Genomic DNA, 19,222 nt, shown 5'->3' with positions numbered 1-19,222 from the left:
ATTCTTGAATAAATACCAAACATATTTCATCTTTTGGTACAGAAATGTCAGAGCAAAATTGAAATCACTGGTTAACCAAACAACCATTAAAACCATGTAAAGTTAGAAAGACGCTGTATACGTCAGGCCATATTGAGAACACACAAATTCCAGTATAACTATGAACGAAAGGCTCATTATTTGCTGCTTCAGTACTCTATAGAACACATAAAATGTTATCAATGGCAACACCAACAAGATACGTGCCTTCATGTTTATTTGAAAAGGACAGAGACAGTGTATCAAATAATTAAATTCCATAATCTGATCAAACGATCACCACCCAAAATAAAAAATGAAATTATAAAAACTTCGCGGAATAATACGTATCATCCTCCTGCCTTACTTGCAGTCATTGACATTGGTTTGGTTGAAATCGTCAAAAAATCTCAGTTGTAATTCAGAAGTTATATATGGAAGACACTATAGCCCAATGAATGTAAAATTATTTTTGTAAAAAAATAGACGAACATAATTTTTTTAAACTTCCATTTAAAAATTACGCCGTAGATAGCAGCATGAGCAACAAAGAAGGTACACATAAAACGGACTACATCTAGAAGGTACACATAATACAGACTACATCAAGAATGTACACATAAAACATACTACATCAAAAAGGTACACTTAAAACAGACTACATCAAGCAGGTACACACAAAACAGACTACATCAAGAATGTACACATAAAACAGACTACATCAAGCAGGTACACACAAAACAGACTACATCAAGCAGGTACACATAAAACAGACTACATCTAGAAGGTAGACATAAAACAGACTATATCAAGAAGGTACACATAAAACAGACTACATCAAGCAGGTACACACAAAACAGACTACATCAAGCAGGTACACACAAAACAGACTACATCAAGAAGATAGACATAAAACAGACTATATCAAGAAGGTACACACAAAACAGACTACATCAAGAAGGTACACATAAAACAGACTACATCAAGAAGGTACACATAAAACAGACTACATCAAGAAGGTACACACAAAACAGACTACATCAAGAAGGTACACATAAAACAGACTACATCAAGAAGGTACACACAAAACAGACTACATCAAGAATGTACACATAAAACAGACTACATCAAGAATGTACACATAAAACAGACTACATCTAGAAGGTAGACATAAAACAGACTACATCAAGAAGGTACACACAAAACAGACTACATCAAGAATGTACACATAAAACAGACTACATCAAGAATGTACACATAAAACAGACTACATCAAGCAGGTACACACAAAACAGACTACATCAAGAAGGTACACATAAAACAGACTACATCAAGAATGTACACATAAAACAGACTACATCAAGCAGGTACACACAAAACAGACTACATCAAGAATGTAGACATAAAACAGACTACATCAAGCAGGTACACACAAAACAGACTACATCAAGAAGGTACACATAAAACAGACTACATCTAGAGGGTAGACATAAAACAGACTACATCAAGAAGGTACCCGCAAAACAGACTACATCTAGAAGGTAGACATAAAACAGACTACATCAAGAAGCTACATACAAAACAGACTACGTCAAGAAGGTACACACAAAAAGACTACTCCAAGATGGTATACACAAAACAGACTACATCAAGAAGGTACACACAAAACAGACTACATCAAGAAGGTACACATAAAACAGACTACATCAAGAAGGTACACACAAAACAGACTACATCAAGAATGTACACATAAAACAGACTACATCAAGAATGTACACATAAAACAGACTACATCTAGAAGGTAGACATAAAACAGACTACATCAAGAAGGTACACACAAAACAGACTACATCAAGAATGTACACATAAAACAGACTACATCAAGAATGTACACATAAAACAGACTACATCAAGCAGGTACACACAAAACAGACTACATCAAGAAGGTACACATAAAACAGACTACATCAAGAATGTACACATAAAACAGACTACATCAAGCAGGTACACACAAAACAGACTACATCAAGAATGTAGACATAAAACAGACTACATCAAGCAGGTACACACAAAACAGACTACATCAAGAAGGTACACATAAAACAGACTACATCTAGAGGGTAGACATAAAACAGACTACATCAAGAAGGTACCCGCAAAACAGACTACATCTAGAAGGTAGACATAAAACAGACTACATCAAGAAGCTACATACAAAACAGACTACGTCAAGAAGGTACACACAAAAAGACTACTCCAAGATGGTATACACAAAACAGACTACATCAAGAAGGTACACACAAAACAGACTACATCAAGAAGGTACACACAAAACAGACTACATCTAGAAGGTACACACAAAACAGACTACATCAAGAAGGTACACATAAAACAGACTACATCTAGAAGGTACACACAAAACAGACTACATCAAGAAGGTACACAGAAAACAACTATATCTAGAAGGTACACACAAAACACACTATATCTAGAAGGTACACATAAAACAGACTACATCTAGAAGGTACACACAAAACAGACTTCCTCGGGGATGAAGTAAGTCCATTGTATGAGTGATTATTAATATGTACTGAATTAATCCAGGTTTTTAAATGCTTGGGTAGTAATTATTGTGCGAGATTTTGAATTATGACTTAAAACAATTCGTGAATCGTGATAAATAAAAACCAGAATATCGTACAATTCAAAGTTTCTCTGATTAACCATCAATATTTTGTTTAATAAAACACTGTTCTTTTCGAGTGTTTTATATTAACAAAGGAGTAAATAGTGTTATGCATACTTATGTCTCATTCCACTTGTAAAATTTGTGCCCCCAGTTTAAAAACAGTAGTATTAATGTGGGAAAAGATCATTTCGTGTATTTGAACATCAAACTGTTGAATCAAAAGTTTTAAAATTACGTGTTGTTTTCTTTTGACATAATTACTAATGTTTGGTAATAAGAAACACTTTCTGCTCTCTTTTAATCAGCTTTATTCTAGCTGGTAAAAGATATACATTGGAACTGTCAACGGGAAAACATTTAAATATAATCCATCATGGTTCTGAATTGCGTCAGGAAGCTGTCCACTTCAAGTATGACTTTGTGCCCAATAAAAGTCTGTAAGGCGAAAACCTTATAGTGGGGATCTGCAGCCATGACCCTGAAAAGAAGAGAAAATGTCAACCAGACTTTGATCTGGGTTAAAAAGTATCATCTTAATAAAAGGATATATTTTTCAGAAAATGCAAGTGATCTACAGGGGGCAAAAAATAACACAATGCATCTCTCAAACTTCAATATGTCCCACATCTTACTTAACGAATCGTATTTAGTCTTATCGCTAAGTACGTAATCACCTTGTAGTCTCCACTCGTTTATTCTTGAAATCGGATCATTACAACAATGAACAATATCCACATCACAGTGGAAACTGTCTTACCATGGTAGTTACAAGGAGCCTAGAGACATACACTTGGATAAATCTGCAATCTGTCGATGAAATATGTACCGTAGACACAAGATGGTATAATAAAACATTCATGGAGAGCGGGTGTTATTATTTTATATTAAGGAACAAATAGGTCAGAAGTACGCAGGACGAGTACTTAAGCACTGGAATGAAAAAGTGGATGACAGAAGGTGTGATATACTTCGAGCTGTTTCTCAGAGATGTGATAGTATTTGGCGGATGTAAACAATGACCATCATTGCATTACGACACGTTGGGTGTGTTTTCCAAAATACTACGCGATCTGTTTAGACGTGTTTGCTCTCTAGATGAATGCCCACCTCAACCCACATTTTTAAATAAAGCATGATCATATAATATATTATCTATTATGGAATGTAAATAAACATAATATGGACAAAGGTTTATTGTTTGATCTTAAAATATGTATGTTTCTCTACTACGTTCATGTCCTCCGGCTGTTTCACAAAAAGTCATATAACTTTTGACTTAATATATAATCCTGTTAATTTTTTTTAACGTAATCTGAAAATCAGAATGGTACCTTATTATTATACTCGTCCTTATAAGTATATACCATAAAAACAGGTTAGTTTATTGAAGAATGTTTCCATCAAATTTATAAGGTATTTACATTAGAAACCTCCTTAATCAGAGTGAAATGCAACGTTTAAAACGATGTTTTCTTGATAAAATTGAGAGCAACATCGCGTTTTATTTACGCAAAACGTTTCCCCTGTATAGACAAGGGCAGCCTATGTAATGTTGTTGAGTATACATCAACGTTTTGATTAAAGCTGGGACTAAATACTTCATAATTTAAAGAAGAAGAAAAGAACTAAATTGTTCTTCACCTGCGCATCATAATGAAGTCTCTTGCATTTTGACTATTAATTTGTGTAATAAGACCCAGTCATTGTTCGAAAATACACTTCGGGACTCTCCACAAGCATTGTTCGTGAGTAAGCATTACTTAAACGCATCGTTGGTAGGTGAACATTTCGTATTGACACAGAGGGAAGGAAAGCATTTCCTACATTCGTATTTACACTGAGGGAAGGAAAGCATTTCCTACACGTGTAGATGGTAATCACTCTTTACACAAACTGGTGTAATGTAATAATTCTCTTTACCAGTTATTGGAAGGTACATCTTTCCTACACGTAATGTTGAACATAAGCATTACTCAGATGTCTACATCTCTCCGTTACTTGCGTATTTTATGTAGCAGGAACTTATATAGTGTGTCCACGAAAGAGCAGTCCTAGCTAAGGTCCATTCAGATATCTTTGAACATTGGGTACTTGTTCTAGTGCTTCAGAGAGATAACATTCCGCCTGATGTGTAAGAATGATTTTTTCTTGTTATATTCGGGTTTATAAGAGAATATGTCATAGTAAGTAAGTTCCTAAAAAGGTTTGCTTCATCTAACGATTCACTTTTCAACACTAAATCAGTATGATTTTTTCAGTGACTTCTACGCATCATCTTGGCATGGTTCTTTCGAGTTAGCAATGTTATTTTGTCATCTTCAATATTCAGTGTTCTGAAGATGTGAAGACTGCATGATCAGTTGTGTAAACCACGTATGCTCATAGACTTTACTTCTCATACATAAGAAGAAAACGGGGAAGAACGACGAGAAAAACGAGGAGAAGAAATAAGTGAGGGCGTATATTTTCTAGTTAAAGCATTGCAAATTTTCAGAGACAAAACTGTGACTACTTTACAGCAGACAACATCGATGAAGAAATATCTCTTGCTATTTAAAGGAATGACGCACACCATTATGTACATTTTAATCATTAGCGCAGTTCAAATAATCTGCATGGAATTTCGTTTTGAATAGGAGAACCGACCCATGGAGACTGATCGTCATATTTGGAGGAGAGAATACCATCTCATGATATTATCATGCCTATATAATAAACGATAACTGTTTTGACATTAAAATCAAAATGTTCCAAAGTAAACATAACGCTAATATTGTAGTGAGTTTTTCAAGTAAAATAATAACGAGTTTTTCTCTGTAAGCTTATAAAAACATTGTTATGCTAACATTTTAATGACATTCACCTTTTGGTAATACGTTACCTCTCCTTTTTCAAACATAGTGACATATTTATGCTCTTTAACTTTATATTAGACAGTTATATGTCATGCGTCGTGAACTGTGACATGTATGCCATTTGACTTTCCATTAATCATTTATGCATCATACGTATTAAGCTCCGTATATACATTCACTGGAAGTTTTATTTTCATTCCAGAACTAATGATGTTACTTTCGAAAAGAATTCGATAAAATATAGACGGTGAAATAACTAATACACGAGCAAATGATAAATTAAGCATTATCTTTACCAACAGAGATTGTTTCGGATTTCAATATTCGCTATCATTCACATTCTCTCATGTGGAAGTGAAAGTACGTTCAAACCTTCTGCGATCTGATAGATTGTTACAGTTCCTCCAAGAAGGGAAAAAATTTACAAGCACTGCATTCAACTTAATTTATATTCCCACCTTTACGAGTCTGTTTATTAAAAGACTAATAGTTTTCATTACATCCAAGAAAAAGAAGATGGGATACAAAACAATAGCACAATACCAATTCAAAAGCCTCGCATAACTTATTTTAAAGGAAATTTCTTGAACAAGGGACAATGGTTATCTTTTAACATGCAGTCCAGTACATTTAAGTCAGTCAAAAACAACAAAGCACTTCACATAAGAATATAAATTTTTGCATTGTTATCATGCTCATTTTACTTTTCCTTTGTAAAACGCAAGACAGTTGTTGCATTTCTACAGGTAAGAGATTAATAACAGCGATGAAAACTGGAATGCTGATTACTGAACGGTCCATTTACATATTTTTTGTGTGCATTGAAGCGGATTGAAATGTTATTCAGCGCAAACGTCATTTGTTTTAAAAGTGGTTAAAACTGTTTACATGTTTCTAAAACCTAACCCAGTATTTAGCATACATTTACACTTCTGGAGTTTTATTAAATATCCTATACCTGCAATTTTTTCTTGAATGGAATCAGAACCAAAACTTTGTCAATACCAATAAAAAAGCGTATTATGCTTAAATAAGATATCGCGCAGAGAAATATTTTCATAAATTTCAGTTTTAATTTAATGTACACATTGAGACACATTTTCTAAATTCTTAAAACGACACTAAGAAAATATGATTTGTTCAAAGTCTTAGTTTCCGTTTGAAACTTCCACTTTTCCACTTATATATATATATATATATATATATATATATATATATATATATATATATATATAGAGAGAGAGAGAGAGAGAGAGAGAGAGAGAGATACACACATATATATATCATACTTTGATATTACTGTCGAATGTATCATGGTCTGGAAGTAGTTATTTATCTGCTGTATGTATTACATGGACACGTCCCTCCTTGTACAGATGTACAATTAATGGCGGTAACAAGCAAAACGTGTAAAGGTTGGTCAAATCCTAATGACACTGTGTGCATCAAAATATGAATTACAGTGACGAAGGTGTTTTAATATATTTTAAGATGTTTCTCCAGGAGATAAATTACCGGATAGAGTGAGCAAATCTAGGTATTTGTCATGTTTGCCGATCCTGTTATCTCTTTGGTTGTTTGTTAAGAGGGCAAATATTAAGGATCTATCACCTATCCCATTATGAAAATAAACGTTCAGAATTATTTTACCTTTTTCCTGGTTTGACGTAATCCTTATTTCTAAGAATTTCATGGTCAAAATTTATTTTAGTATAAATTGTTGGTAAAAGGTTGTATGATTCATTTCGGATTCATAGACGTAGTTGTAAAGTAATTTTATCTCGAGACTTCTCCTTCACAATATAGCAAAATGAGGACTATAGTTTTAATTGTTACCGCCATGTTCATTGCCAGCCAAGTTTTATCATTACCAAGTAAGTTTGCTACCTTGCCCACAAATCATTTCCTCCTACACCTAATTCTGTTTAATTTGTTCTCTCTCTCTCTCTGTCTGTCTGTCTGTCTCTCTCTCTCTCTGATTATCTACAAATTAAATAGAAGCCAAATTAACAGTAAGAAAATTGGAAATATTACCGCAGTGCCGATACCAATTACCGTACAGCTTGCACTCAATAACAAACCGTGAAAGGTATAAACATGAGCATAGAATAGCATTGACACACATGTGAGATAATAATATGAAACATTCTGTACAATAAAACAATTACAATATATAAAGTTCTGCAAATTAACGAAAGTGTCAATGTGTTTTGCAGTTAAATGTATAATTTTTGGTAAACAGTGCCGATTGTAGAAAACAACTTTTGACACTTGTAACACATTATCCGCAGAATGACTTAAAATGTGTACATACATCCGTATCCCTAGAAATAAGTGAATGTAGAACTGTTGATATTATGGTAAAAAATGTATACCAAAACATAACACACGGAACACCTATACCTGTTGAGATATTGAAATAAATTTCATAAAATATATTCCATTGAAACTTCACTTCTGTTTAGCTGTAGATATTTCGAAATTGCAGCAATACCGGACTTAAAATTTGCATAAAACACTTTGCTGTGAATTATTACAACTATGCATACTAACGTTTAAAGTAAAAATTACTATTCATATCTCGCAGCAATTAGATTGATGAAATATATCAAAGCGAAAGCAAACTCAGCAAAATCAAGATATACTTTACCTCCGTGAATAACTGCATATAAAAAGGATTCAAACGGTGTATTACAAGCTGATTAATTAAAGGATTTGATCAATTATATTTAGTTGTTTCAGCTGAAAATAAGTACTATCATTTTGCTAATGATAAAACTTTATCTTTTGACTATGCACTTACAAGCAATATTTGTAGACACACTCTCTCTTTCTCTCTCTCTCACACACACAAACACATTATATATATATATATATATATATATATATATATATATATATATATATATATATATATATATATATATATATATATATATATATATATATATGTTACAACTGCTCTACATTTCAAGGTGGCCCAGTCAAGAAACTTCCTCCTTATTGTCCTCACATCACCTGTCTGGCAGTTTACATTCCACCAGGATGCGTAGAATATAGTTATCTATATTTTAATGGAGCGATTTGCAGAGGCTGTGACGGAAACAAATGCCAAAGTGGCTATTGAAGAGTTCAAAACGACGTACGTGTGCCTTATCAATCTAAACTGATTCGTTATGTTACGTATATTGTACAAAATATTAAAATAATGTCAAACACGTGCATATGTGTTCTCGTAGGCATGTAGAGTAGTACCATGCCGTGAAGAATAAATCAAATGTAAATCAAATTACTGACTTATTCTTTGGGGGAGACAACAAATCGTTTATATAGCAAGATATTAGGCTCAGTAAATATAAGTGTAACATTATTGCTGGCAAAAGTGGTTCATATCTCGGCAACGCTAGTTGGTTTTGTAATACAAAGTATGCTTGATGTAAAATTATTGACAACAAGACCTCTATCTAGCTATATAACTAAGTGAGTACACACACATGTTCTGAAAAGACAGAATGCTGATCACTTGATGAATATATATATATATTTATTTCGTGACAGATTGTTGATCTGTGTCTTTTTCAGGTCTCTGCCTATGAAGTATATGAACGATAGCGTTATTCATTCAGCACATCGATGGAGGAAAAACAGTGTGTGCTTATTACCTATTTAGCATTGTTTTACTGTGTAACAAACGTTTTAGTCCATTAATAAGTACAATAAATAATTCAACCTGCATATGTTGTTGCTTCGTGTAAGATATAAATTATGCGACCTTCATTTTATTTACTTCTTTTACTTGTATTGTTATTATCACTTTTGTCTTCATCACGATATAAACAATTGCCTTGGAAAAATCACTGATACCTGTAGCTGGTGGTCACTTTCTGAAATACATGATAAGTACGTCCTGTACTGATACTAATATATTTCACATGTGTTTTATAAATAAGACAAACAGCTTGGGTATTGCTAATTTCGTGTTTGGCTGTAAGACAAGATACGTATGGTATTTCTTTTGAAGACTTTTTGACGACAATTGACATACGTTTCTTCTTGCATAAGTTATAAGAGAGGATAATGTTTCTTTCCTGCAACATATATAAGTAAATACATTTAAACTGTATCTCGTTTCTCAATAATATTGTTTCTAAAATATATCGCATGCAAAGGAAAGTGTGAACTGTTAGCGTTGTAAAAATATAGCCTGAGTAAATATGTACTGCATTTGTTGTCGAAATGCATCTTCTTTTCAAAAGTTATGTACTAATGTTTAGTAAATTAATAATGTGATAAATTATATGAATACAGAATAAATGGAAAACCCATTAATGAACGGTACGAAATCTACACACATGAAACTTTCGTTTAAAATGTAGCAAAGAAATCAAGCAGGCAACCTCTACCTTCATATGTGGTACGTAGAGAAAATCATATAATAAACTATTTATGGCTCATAAGAAGGAGGCAATCTGTATAAACCTATGCCCCAGCCAACAAAATTGATTTTGTTTATCTTACATGCAATTCTTGCAAACTCAAACGAGATAAATTTTAAAATGATACTTCAATCTCACTCGATTCTCCAATAACAATTATAGTTATATAAAAAACGTCATACAGTTTACCGCAAGTTTGTTTGAGACACAAACGATGTGTTTAATACCCTCATTTATATTTAGAACGTTCGATACGAATTATATAAGAGATGTTAGGGACTGAAATATAAAACATACCCCTACCAATGACACGGACATTCGTAAACCAAAGTAAACATGTAGTTTATCAGCTGCTAATCCTGCAGAAGCTTGTAGATGTTGAATACTGGCAATGCACATCAATTATGAATTGTGATAAAAAAAAACAACACAAACGCCGAAAATTCTGTGCAACTAGTTTCGCATTTAATGTATGCTTCTTCAGGCACGAAATGTTTTGAAAGTAACGGATTTTATTTTATTATTTTACATCAATTATGAAGAAACGCAAGTCTTAATTACTGTCAATAAAAGTGAATAATTCATACAACTGCCACAAAATTTGAGACCATTTAGTTGGTTTCCTACCTAGAGGAAATGAAATACAACTATTTCTTTCTAACTCCGTGTCATCGAATTTTCCCTCAGCATTATGGACATGGTGAGTAGATGATACGAGATATTGTAAAAGCGTTTGTTTTCCTTCGAGAGGAAACTTTTCCTGTAACAGATTAAATATAGTTTCATTGTATGATGGATCGACTACATCTGATTCTTAAAAAGATCAAGCATATCACACTGTACAAATTCGGAATGCCTTTGTGTTCGAGACTGTCTCTTTAATTAAGGGCTTCTACTATAATGTGTGTAATGATACTCCAAACTCCATTGAACACCACAAAATAATACTATTTGATGTAAGGCATTTTTCAACGGAAATAAAATGATTTTTCTTTATTACTTATTCTATAAGATATATATTTATCATTGTATCGTTAAAATATATTTGTATCCACTAACCCAATTAACGATTTTAATTAAACAAAATCTCTACGTCCTCTGTAACAAAATGAAAACAAAATGGCACTTAAACAATAATTTTTTTGCTAGAGTAGAGTATAAAATTATTAATGGAAATACTGTACTTATCACAATCCCAAAAATAATACAAATGATTAAGCTCTGATCCTTAAATACCGATAAAAGTACAAAGTATTATGCTAAGTTACCTAATCACAGTAGGAGTACAAATGATTATTTTTGCACAACCTATGGGTTTTGTTATGAGTACTTCCAAATAAAGCTAAACTCATATTTACCAAGATAACTGAACAAAAGAACCAGTTCTTTATAACGTCCTTTTATCTGTGGTAGATATAGAAGAAACAATAACTAAAGAGGACATGTCAAAAACAGATGCAAAACTAAATAAACAAAAAATGCATATGTGTTTTGATCTGTATACGTGTTTTATTCCGACATCATAAAAATAACGAGTATGATATGTCGGAAGAATACGTCGACGCCGTTAGGCCAAGACATTCATACGCATTATCAAACGTTTAATTTCACCCGATTCGCAGCAAAGCACGAATGCAGGTCTGTATTTATTACAAGCCTGTCTTTAATGCTTTCAACACATGATTCGCTACACAGCGTCATTGTAATTCAATGTAGATTGAAATTTAAAAATGCTCTGTTCGGGACAGCTATGAATAGCAACAGTTGGACGTAATTGAAGGAACTAAATCAGTTCCGATTGGGATGTGTCATTCCAAAATATGGAATAAATATCCTTATCGAAGAAATAAGAACTTATTATCCGTATAAAAACTGGATCATTCATGTAAACATAAATGGGTATGTAATAAAAATTGGGAAACTATGTGGCGATGACAACGTTATGATTAAAATTGTTTAAATAGATACCATTCAATACCATCACGTCTGTAAGGCTGATCAATATAATTCTTGAAACGGGAATATGGTCTGTTACAAAACGGGTGGCGCCCTTGACCCAAAGAAATGCAGAGGGATAGCCTTAAGTAACTGTCTTCCAACTTACTTAACTACGTTGTTGTTGTTGTTGTTGTAGGGTTTAACGCCATTTTTCAGCACAAGATAGGCTATACATGGCGGCCAGTATTAATGGTGGAGGAAGAATCCGGGAAAACCCCGGAAAGAACCACCGACCCACGAGAAGCTACTGGCAAGCTTTCTCACATACCCACATTGGCTGAATCTGAGACTCGAACCCACGCAACTTAACTACGTAAGTAACAAGATATTACGCAACTGTCAACACGTCGACATAATGTACACCATGAAAATGAACAGGATTCAGAAACTGAGAGAGAGAGAGAGAGAGCATCTAATCAGACCATAAAGGCTAATGTGCAAATAAAATTAAACTTAAACTATAATTGTTCGACTATTTGATTTAAGCAGCATGTATTTGGAAATAATCATCAAAGAACGCGTGCAAAAATAAAACCAAAGTCAAATGAATAGGACTGGGTAACATGATTGAGTTTATGTGGAACTCTCTCGCCATTAGCAATATGTGATTACTTACAATGTGTGAAAAAGGCAGAGGATTTCAATCATTTATACAAGCTAATAATATTTTAAAACAGAAATACGTTGCTGCATACTAAAAGACAAAATAATGTTTTTGGTACAGGGGGTTAAGGACTTTTGACATCAGCTCAGATGGCATTCTGTGGTAGTAGTTAAAGGAGCCATTGTGATCCTAAATGGCATAATTATCCACATGTTAAAATGTGAATTTAACAATATAGGGTTATGTGAATTTAACACTAGATTTGGATCGGTGTGAAGACTATGAGAGCTTACAATTATGAGTCATTATGCCGTTATAGGAATTCATGTCTGACCCGTTGAGTGATCTGTGGAAATTCAACTATAACATTTCGGACAACTACGGAGTCGATGAGTATTTAACATTAGCTGTTTCTTGCCCCCTATGGGAATTTAACTTTATGAATGACACTATGTATGATCTATTTACAGACGCTCATCTTCGACCGTGCGCTGCATAAAGCCACAACAGTCAATGATTACATTGTCATTGGATAAGTTCATTATCGAATGTGAGCTACATAATATGGGCATTTATTCAACCAGTGGTTTCATTTCTCAAAATTATATTTTTGTATTATTTGCGGTGTTCTCTAGGTGGGTCATAATATATTTTGTAGTATACAGAAAAAATGTAATGACTTTATTTTATATTCAGAAAGGCTACTTGGTGTTATCATCCTATTTGCTAAACATTTCTGTGGAAATTTCTTCCTATATGTATAAATTATCAATATGTGGAGTTAAAAATTTACTTATTTTTAATGTATATGCATCTATTTCGGGGCCTAATTTGTTATGAACTTCATTAAACATTTCTTTAACATTACTGTGTCTGTCGCTTTTGATCATTATGTTTGACAGTAATGTTCTGTGGCACCAATCTATAAAACAGTATACACATTAATCTGTCACTAGATAATATGTTATTCAGTATTGGTGAAATAAATCAGCCTAGATGTTTATTTATCCTAATACTCTCATTTTGTATGTATTAGTTCCACAAGTATGTTTAACCTTCTTTCAAGCAACCAATCAAATCAATCATATAATGTTGATGTCTTTCTGTTTTTCCAGGGAACGACTTTGTATTCATGTAAGAATTTACCATACTAGTCTTGTGTCGCTTTTGTAATATTTCTTTCTGTGGGTTCATTCCAAAGCCGTTTTATTTCTCTTCTAGCTTGAAAACGAATTAAATTGGGCTCTTTTTTTCCTCTGTCAGATTTTGGTATTATTGCATTAAAGCAAATTTCGTGTCAGTTCCATAATATTTTTATCATTCAATTGAAAACTTGGTGAACTATTTTACACTAAAATAATTAGTCATTTCGAGTGTCATTCAGTTTTCCATTTAAAAAATTAGTGGGAAATTAGAAAGATAACGTTTAGTACAAATATAATAATATTTTGAGATCCTAACACTGAACGAATTCGTATTTTGATAGTCCATAAGCATCTGTTGTCTATTATGTATATCTATATTTTTTGTAACTCTTGGTACATGATGGTATCGATATTATTTGTGCGTTTTGTTCATGACTGTAACTAGTAATGTAAATCGGTGATCAATAGATTAGATAACTAATTTTTGTACAAAGGTATACAAATCTCTTTTACGATATTTAGAGTGTAGACTGCTTTGGATCTATAAATATGTTTTTATGTAGGTGTTTATGATCATTAATATTAAATTTAATAAGAAAACCTGTTGATATTCTTTTGGATACTTTCTTACTGACTGGTGGAGTCAGGTGGGTTCGTAGAAGAATTAAGTTATTTCCCATTGGATGGGTACATCGCATCTATATTATGTGTAATTATTGCTCATGACTGCAGATTGTAATGATCATCTATAATCAACATATTAGGCAGCTAGTTTTTGCACACTGCTATAAAATTTTGTTTTATGATACTTGGACTGAACGTTGCGTAGAATCTATAAATAAATGTTTGCGTAAGTGTTGATGATCATTAATAATATTAATAATAAAACCTGTTGACAACTTCGGGGTAATCTTTATTTGACTGGTGGGGTCAGGTCGTTTCTTAGAAGAACCATGGATTTGTTAGATCAGGCGAGTATTTTTATGATATAAGATATTGGTAAAACGTCGCGCTAATAGTAGGAGCAAAATTCGTTTTCACCCCGTATGCTTGTATATAAGCTAGCTGGAACTGGACACTTTTCATTTTTTATTTCGTGTGTTCTTGTTGTAACATCAATCTGCAGACGAATTTAATGTTATGTTTATATATTATTTGAGAGAAGACATTTGTTTGATTATTCATTGGAATTACAAAGTGCTCATTAGATTTAAATAGTATTCTGGAAAAATTAAGAAGTATTCAGAGGAGTTCTGGGCAATGCTGTTTTGATGCATCAAGACGGTTGACAGACAAGTACATTCGAGGATTTAAAATTTCAACATTCGATTATTTTGGACTTGAACTGTTTTACGGTTATTTTGGATTCAATTCATGATAATGTAAAGTTTTATTTTATAACTTGGATAATTAAATTATTTGTTAAATTTTACAAAACCTGTTGGTTTTGTTTCTTTCTGTTACGTATTATATGACCACAGAGTCGTAGCATCTAACACCACCATAAATGGTAATCCATACTTTCGACCTGTTCCTTAGTTTACAGACTTCGTTCGGCGATATGTCTCTTGATCTGTATTCTCACCTAATACATCCATCAATAATTCTTGATAATATGTCTTCCTCTTTTTGTGGTTTGCATGTTTTATTATTGGTTACTTTTTTCAGTAAAATTCTTCCACATTATTGTCTGAAGAGTTCGATTAAACTCATCCACTATAGACGCTTTTTTGTCCAAGTAATTGGAAATGTATTCATTATTTTAATTCTCCAAAAATTCTTGAAATTTAGGTTGCATAATTCCTTTTCCTGGTCAAACTATATTAGTTTCGGCGATTTGCTGTTACTGTTGTGTTTTCTTGCCTTTTGAGGGGGGGGGGGCATGTTAAATATTTTTTTTACAAAATACATCCTGCATATTTTATTCTTTTTTTATTATTAGTCGGGCGTATATTTGTCTAAAAAAATCTGTCACTTTAAAAATATATTTATACTCATTATATGTTTTATATGCTTCCGTATCAACGATATCTGCTTGAGAATGGTTATCTACTTGACTAACACGAACCCTTCTGCATGAACATCCTATCAGTCCGTTTTCTTCTTACATAGTTAGCTTGTGTTATCAACCAATCTTTAAGTTAGGAATTGTTTATGTTCTTTACGGTTTTCTTCTTATAAAATTAAATCAGCCTCTACAAGTGATTAATATTTAAGAAAGTGGTAGGATCGTAGTATAGATACTTTAAACACCGTTCTTAACTTGTATTTGTCATTTAATTAAAATATTAATGTTAGCATATATTTATTACAACGGTTTTATGACAGTATGCATATTCTTTGCAATTTACCTTAAAACTACATGACTAGTATTACGGTGTCATTAGAAAGATTTGATTTATACAATAATAACAAATGCAAAATGCAGATCTCAGGACTTAAAAGAATTGTCCCCTAAAAATGCATGTCCATTACATATCTTTACCCTACGCTCCGCTATAAAAATATATAATTCTTCATACGAGTTCAGCAGTATGATATGTTCACGTGTTTTGCACATGCGAAATTCTGTCATATCTTATAATCTGTTGATAGTATTGTTTTTATATATTATTTTTGCATACACGAGATAGCGTGTTATGTTTTATAATGCTTTTACCGTATTATTATTAACTATATTTTTATCTGGAGCTTTTCTTATTCAAATTGTGAGGTAGTTTGATTTGATTTTGTGCGGCTAGTTTTAGGTACTAAGGTGGTATTTGGCTTTGCATGCAAACTGCTTGAGGCTGCAAGCCTTTGGTTTCCATATCTGACAAGCAAAGTCAGTCAGTTACTGATATTGGATGAGTATTTATTTTCACTTCCTGGATGTTAATTTATATGAAAATAATTATGCTTCGAATTAATAATAATGAGGACTTTGTTTAGCGCCTAATCTTTAGAAGCTCTAAGCGCTTTACAACATTAGACAACACCTATAAGATAAAAAACATATAATGATATGATTACAAAAACAAACACCATGAAATTAGAAAACATAAAAAAAAAAAACATGCTGAGAATATTTAAGGTAGGAAACATTATTAGGTCTTTAAGTTTGTTCTTGCAGTCGAAATAAGTGAGTTTTGAGAGCCCTCTTGAATGTGATCACTGTGTCTTTGTGTCTAAGTTCAGTGGGCAATTCATTCCACGTTGCTGGGCCCTGGTATGCAAAAGAACGCTGTCCATATGACTTTGTTTTCATGGTGGGAATAATGAGTATACGATTGTCAGAAGAGGAGCGTAAGTATCTTGCTGGTGTGTACACATGGGTGAGGTCGGATAGGTATGTTGGAATAGAGTCCGACAGTGAAACGTAGCACAGAGAACAAATTTTGTGTTTGATTCTGGATCGAATGGATGGCCAGTGTAGGGTACAGAGCAGCGGGTAGATGTGCTCTGATTGTGGTACTCTAAGTATGATCCTACCAGCTGTGATTTGAACTTTTTGAAGTTTCTGGAGCAGATATTGAGATGAACCAGACAGAATTGAGTTACAATAGTCCAGTCTTGAAAGTACTAATGAACACACAAGTGTTTTAGTGGCATCAAGTGAAAGATATCTGCGAATTGAGCTGATGCCTCTCAGGTCAAGATATGCAGCCTTGTATATGTTCATGACATGTTGGTGCAATGTGAGAGTACTGTCCAGAGTAACACCTAGGTTTCGTAGTGATTGTGTGAATTGAATTTAATGTTGGTGTTGCTGATATTTATTGTTTAAGGTAAAGGATGTAAATGAAAAAGTCTTTGTGTTGTGATCAGAATGGCCTCATTTTTATCATCATTCATCTGCAGCTTGTTACATGTCACCCATGATTTCACATCAGAAATGCACCTCTTTACACCTTGGATGGTAACATCAACTTCAGTTGGATGGCCAGAGTTGTATATTTGGGTGTCATCAGCGTACAATTGGTGAGACACTGGATGATGATATATGACACTTGAGAGCGACTGAGCGTACAGAATGAAGAGAACAGGTCCAAGAACAGACCCATGTGGAACATCACAACATAGATCAACTGGGCTGGAGTGTATTCCATTTGCAGATACAATTTGTGTGCTGTTGACCAAGTAGGACTTGAATCACAGTAAGGCTGTATCATGAATGCCAAATACATGCTGGAGACGGTAAAGTAATATATCATGGTCTATTGTGTCAAATGTTGCAGACAAATCAAGGAGGGTGTGAACTGTAATCTTTCCGCTACCTAACGCAGAGAGAATGTCATTAACTACTTTTAGAAGAGTTGTTTCAGTACTGTGGCGAGGGCGATATGTAGATTGTACATTGGTAAAAAGACTGTTTAAATTTAGATGAGATGCAAGCTGGGATAGAACCACCTTTTCTAAGAATTTTGACATAAATACGAATCGTCATAGATCTATACAATCTAATAATCGGTTAGTTACTGAAACACGGTCATAAAAGTCTCACGGCAGACGCTTATCAATCGATAATATATCATGAGTCTGTTTTTATTAAATAATTAATTCGTATACGATTTTTATTTATAAGTGACACATACTATCATAATACATATATAAAAGCTTACTTCACTAGAATATATGATATTATATTAGGGCCTAAACATTTCTTATACACAAAAATTTGTTCCAGATCAAATTCGGCATAGTATTATAAAAAGTCTCCTTGGGATCTATGACGATAGGCCTGTTTAGCATGTGCTTGTTTTAAACTAGATTTACTACCTCATATATAATTTTTAAAGAAATTTGGACAATAAAATAAATACTGGAACTATAAAGCCTGCCTTGAGAATGTATGTTGTGTGTTTTGTGGGATAGGATAATTTAAATAGATGAATTTGCAGAGAGTTAGATCACTGTTTCCGGGATAGAAAAGAATTATGTTACTTATGCTGTAATGTGTGATGATTAGATGACATTTTGTCATAACCATATATATCCCGTGACATATTGATTGAATTCATTGCACAGTGAATTTCAGAAGAATAAAATGTAAAATTAGGCAATATGAAGCTTCCAACCAACCCAATCGTTTTGCTAACTTCCAAGGACTTTAATAGATGATCTGGCTTTATACCGAAGGATTTTTTATTTGAAAAATTTAATAAATCATTACTATCAGCTAAGGATTGTTTTATAACATTTGAAATTAGAAGTAATTAAAATTGGAGCATATGGTTTGCTGTTTCCTATAATCCTGAAAGTTTGATAACAAGTGGCCAAGGAATTTTCGTACTCCTTGAAGTTTGATGACCAATGGTTTAGGGATTTTGCATAACCAGTTGCAAATTGTGTTCTGCAAACGTTCAGAGCTTAGTGGTCAACAGTTTATGAGACTCCTTGATGTTTGAATGACAGTGGTAAACGTTGTATCATAAGAAGAAGGAGTTAGTGATCTACGGTTTTGTATAATATCTGTTTGGCTAACACCAATTTTCTGC

General features: G+C 33.1%; 1 long non-coding RNA gene across 1 annotated transcript; it reads left to right on the top strand.

The window, feature by feature from the left end:
- Window positions 1–7,284: 7,284 nt before the first annotated feature.
- On the top strand, window positions 7,285–9,297 carry LOC149801882 (uncharacterized). The gene is made up of 3 exons (XR_016420735.1): window positions 7,285–7,436; window positions 8,538–8,704; window positions 9,145–9,297. It is a non-coding gene; the product is annotated as an uncharacterized LOC149801882 (long non-coding RNA).
- The last annotated feature ends 9,925 nt before the right edge of the window (window positions 9,298–19,222 follow it).

The sequence above is a fragment of the Sinohyriopsis cumingii genome, chromosome 4 (genome assembly GCF_028554795.1).
Source record: "Sinohyriopsis cumingii isolate HCF-2022 chromosome 4, ASM2855479v2, whole genome shotgun sequence".
NCBI classification, from domain to species: domain Eukaryota; kingdom Metazoa; phylum Mollusca; class Bivalvia; order Unionida; family Unionidae; genus Sinohyriopsis; species Sinohyriopsis cumingii.
The sequence above is the reverse complement of the archived record's forward strand: the minus strand, read 5'-3'. Positions and strand labels throughout refer to the sequence as shown.